Source organism: Arachis stenosperma, chromosome 9 (assembly GCF_014773155.1).
Source record: "Arachis stenosperma cultivar V10309 chromosome 9, arast.V10309.gnm1.PFL2, whole genome shotgun sequence".
In the NCBI taxonomy this organism is placed as follows: Eukaryota; Viridiplantae; Streptophyta; class Magnoliopsida; order Fabales; family Fabaceae; genus Arachis; species Arachis stenosperma.
In genome coordinates this window covers 120,230,113-120,234,978 of record NC_080385.1, presented here as the reverse complement: position 1 = coordinate 120,234,978, position 4,866 = coordinate 120,230,113, and the positions used below count along the sequence as shown (strand labels likewise).

General features: G+C 39.7%; 1 non-coding gene across 1 annotated transcript; it reads left to right on the top strand.

Annotated features, from left to right (window-relative positions):
• Positions 1 to 1,507: 1,507 nt before the first annotated feature.
• Positions 1,508 to 1,615, top strand: LOC130953073 (small nucleolar RNA R71). Its single transcript, XR_009075247.1, has one exon. It is a non-coding gene; the product is annotated as a small nucleolar RNA R71 (small nucleolar RNA).
• The last annotated feature ends 3,251 nt before the right edge of the window (positions 1,616 to 4,866 follow it).

Genomic DNA, 4,866 nt, shown 5'->3' with positions numbered 1-4,866 from the left:
TGACAGAGGGATATCCTTGAGCCTTAAACACAAAGGATTCTCCATTCACTTGAATGATCAGTTCACCTCTATCAACATCAATCACAGCCTTTGCTGTGGCTAGGAAAGGTCTGCCCAGGATGATGGTTTCATCCATGCATTTCCCAGTCTCTAGGACTATGAAATCAGTAGGGATGTAATGGTCTTCAATCTTAACCAAAACATTCTCTACAAGTCCATAAGCTTGTTTTCTTGAGTTGTCTGCCATCTCTAGTGAGATTTTTGCAGCTTGTACCTCAAAGATCCTTAGCTTCTCCATTACTGAGAGAGGCATGAGGTTTACACTTGACCGTAAGTCACACAGAGCCTTCTTGAAGGTCATGGTGCCTATGGTACAAGGTATGGAAAACTTCCCAGGGTCTTGTCTCTTTTGAGGTAATTTCTGCCTAGACAAGTCATCCAGTTCTTTGGTGAGCAAAGGAGGTTCATCCTCCCAAGTCTCGTTTCCAAATAACTTGTCATTTAGCTTCATGATTGCTCCAAGGTATTTAGCAACTTGCTCTTCAGTGACATACTCATCCTCTTCAGAGGAAGAATACTCATCAGAGCTCATGAAGGGCAGAAGTAAGTCCAATGGAATCTCTATGGTCTCATTTTGAGTCCCAGATTCCCATGGTTCCTCATTGGGGAACTCATTGGAGGCTAGTGCACGCCCATTGAGGTTTTCCTCAGTGGCGTTCACTTCCTCCCCTTCCTCTCCAAATTTGGCCATATTGATGGCTTTGCACTCTCCTTTTGGATTTTTTTCTGTGTTGCTTGGAAGAGTACTTGGAGGGAGTTCAGTAACTCTCTTGCTCAGCTGTCCCACTTGTCCTTCCAAATCCCTAATGGAAGACCTTGTTTCAGTCATGAAACTTTGAGTGGTTTTGATTAGATCAGAGACCATGGTTGCTAAGTCAGAGGGGTTCTGCTTAGAATTCTCTGTCTGTTGCTGAGAAGATGATGGAAAAGGCTTGCCATTGTTAAACCTGTTTCTTCCACCATTATTATTGAAACCTTGTTGAGGTCTCTCTTGATTCTTCCATGAGAGATTTGGGTGATTTCTCCATGAAGAATTATAGGTGTTACCATAGGGTTCTCCTAGGTAGTTCACCTCTTCCATTGAAGGGTTCTCAGGATCATAAGCTTCTTCCTTAGATGAAGCATCCTTAGTACTGCCAGGTGCATTTTGCATTCCAGACAGACTTTGAGAAATCAAATTGACTTGTTGAGTCAATATCTTGTTCTGAGCCAGTATGGCATTCAGAGCATCAATCTCAAGAACTCCTTTCTTCTGACTTGTCCCATTGTTCACAAGATTCCTTTCAGAAGTGTACATGAATTGGTTATTTGCAACCATTTCAATGAGCTCTTGAGCTTCTGTAGGCGTCTTCTTTAGATGAAGAGATCCTCCAGCAGAGCTATCCAAGGACATCTTGGATAGTTCAGATAGACCATCATAGAAAATACCTATGATGCTCCATTCAGAAAGCATGTCTGAGGGGCACTTTCTGATTAATTGTTTGTATCTTTCCCAAGCTTCATAGAGGGATTCCCCATCCTTCTGTCTGAAGGTTTGGACTTCCACTCTAAGCTTACTCCATCTTTGTGGTGGAAAGAACTTTGCCAAGAAGGCATTCACTAGCTTTTCCCAAGAGTCCAGGCTTTCCTTAGGTTGAGAGTCCAACCATATTCTAGCTCTGTCTCTTACAGAAAAAGGGAATAGCATCAGTCTATAGACCTCAGGGTCAACCCCATTAGTCTTGACTGTGTCACAGATTTGCAAGAATTCAGCTAAAAACTGATGAGGATCTTCCATTGGAAGTCCATGGAACTTGCAATTCTGTTGCATTAGAGAAACTAATTGAGGCTTAAGCTCAAAGTTGTTTGCTCCAATGGCAGGGATAGAGATGCTTCTCCCATAGAAGTCGGGAGTAGGTGCAGTAAAGTCACCCAGCACCTTCCTTGCATTGTTGGCATTGTTGTTGTTTTCGGCTGCCATGTCTTCTTCTTCTTTGAAGAATTCGGTCAGGTCCTCTAAAGAGAGTTGTGCTTTGGCTTCTCTTAGCTTTCTTTTCAAGGTCCTTTCGGGTTCAGGGTCAGCTTCAACAAGAATGCCTTTGTCTCTGCTCCTGCTCATATGAAAGAGAGGAGAACAAGAAAATGTGGAATCCTCTATGTCACAGTATAGAGTTTTCTTGAGGTGTCAGAGGAAAAGAGAAATAGAAAGAAGAAGGAGAAGAAGAATTCGAGCTTTAATTAGATAAGGTTCGAATTGTGCATTGAGAAGGAGTGGTACTCCATAAATAGAAGGATGTGAGAAGGAGGGAAGTAATTTTTCGAAAATTAATTAAAATATTTTGAAAACATTTTTGAAAAACACTAATTGATTTTCGAAAATAAAAGTTGAAAAGAAATCAAGTGATTTTTGAAAAAGATTTTTAAATTAGAAATCAAAAAGATTTGATTGAAAACTATTTTGAAAAAGATGTGGTTAAGAAGATATGATTGGTTTTTAAAAAGATGTGATTGAAAAGATATGATTTGAAAACAATTTTGAAAAGATATGATTTGAAAACAATTAAAAAAAAAGATTTGATTTTAAAAATTAATGACTTGCCTAACAAGAAGAGATATGATTCAAACATGAAACCTTCCTCAACAGAAAAGGCAAAAAATGTTCAATCAAATCATTAATTGTTAGTAAGTATCTTTGAAAAAGGAAAGAAATTAATTTTGAAAACATTTGATTGAAAAGATATGATTTGAAAAAGATTTGATTTTGAAAAACCTTGAAAACTTGAAAAAAAAACATTGATTTTGAAAACAAAATCTTCCCCCTAGCACCATCCTGGCGTTAAACGCCCAGAATGGTATCCATTCTGGCGTTTAACGCCCAAAATGCACCCTTTTTGGGCGTTAAACGCCCAACCAGGTACCCTGGCTGGCGTTTAAACGCCAGTCTGCCTTCTTCACTGGGCATTTTTGAATGCCCAGCTTTTTCTGTATAATTCCTCTGCAGTATGTTCTGAATCTTCAATTCTCTGTATTATTGACTTGAAAAGACACAAATAAAAAATATTTTTGGATTTTTAATAATCAAAATGCAACAAGAATCAAATAACAATGCATGCAAGACACCAAACTTAGCAGTTTGTATACTATTGACACTATATGAGACACATAAACACTCAAGTCAAAAGAATTCAAAGATCAAAGTAAGAAATCATCAAGAATTACTTGAAGATCCTTAAGACACATGAATGCATGCAATTGACACCAAACTTAAGATGAGACACTAGACTCAAGCAAGAAACATCAAATATTTTTGGTTTTTATGATTTTTGTGAATTTTTTTGTGATTTTCGAAAATTAAGTGGAAAAAGATATCAAAATTCTTAATGAGAATTCCAGGAATCAGTGCAATGCTAGTCTAAGACTCCGGTCCAGGAATTAGACATGGCTTCACAGCCAGCCAAGCTTTCAAAGAAAGCTTCGGTCCAAAACACTAGACATGGCCAATGGCCAGCCAAGCCTTAGCAGATCACTGCTCCAAAAGCAAGATCAACAAGCTCTTGTGATGATAAGTTGAAACCTCGGTCCAATGAAATTAGACATGGCTTTACAGCCAGCCAGATTTCAGCAAATCATCATGAAACTCTAGAATTCATCTTCAAGAATTTCGAAAAAATAAATGCCTAATCTAAGCAACAAGATGAACGTCAGTTGTCCATACACAAGAACAATCCCCGGCAACGGCGCCAAAAACTTGGTGCACGAAATTGTGATCAATACTTTTCAAAACATAAACAATCCCTAGTAATGGCTCCAAAGACTTGGTGCTCAATACCATGGCATAAACACAACTTCGCACAACTAACCAGCAAGTGCACTGGGTCGTCCAAGTAATAAACCTTACGCGAGTAAGGGTCGATCCCACGGAGATTGGTGGTATGAAGCAAGCTATGGTCACCTTGTAAATCTCAGTCAGGCAGACTCAAATGGGTATAGATGATGAATAAAGCATAAAGATAAAGATAGAGGTACTTATGTATATCATTGGTGAGAGCTTCAGATAAGCGTATGAAGATGCCTTCCCTTCCGTCTCTCTGCTTTCCTACTGTCTTCATCCAATCCTTCTTACTCCTTTCCATGGCAAGCTTGTGTAGGGTTTCACCGTTGTCAATGGCTACCTCCCATCCTCTCAGTGAAAATACGTCCCTGATGCTCTGTCACAGCATAGGCTAATCATCTGTCGGTTCTCGGTCAGGCGCGGAATAGAATCCAGTGATTCTTTTGCGTCTGTCACTAACGCCCCGCCTTTCGGAGTTTGAAGCACGTCACAGTCATTCAATCATTGAATCCTACTCAGAATACCACAGACAAGGTTAGACCTTCCGGATTCTCTTGAATGCCACCATCAGTTCTTGCCTATACCACGAAGACTCTGATCTCACGGAATGGCTGGCTCGTTTGTCAGGCGAGCACTCGGTTGTCAAGCGATCAACCATGCATCATGCAATCAGAAATCCAAGAGATATTCACTAAGCCTCGAATGCTTGTAGAACAAGAATGGTTGTCAGTCACCTTGTTCATAGGTGAGAATGATGATGAGTGTCACGGATCATCACATTCATCAAGTTGAAGAACAAGTGATATCTTGGACAAAGAACAAGCGGAATTGAATAGAAGAACAATAGTAATTGCATTAATACTCGAGGTACAGCAGAACTCCACACCTTAATCTATGGTGTGTAGAAACTCCACCGTTGAAAATACATAAGAACAAGGTCTAGGCATGGCCGTGAGGCCAGTCTCCCAAATGATCTAAGATAGCATAAAATTAGA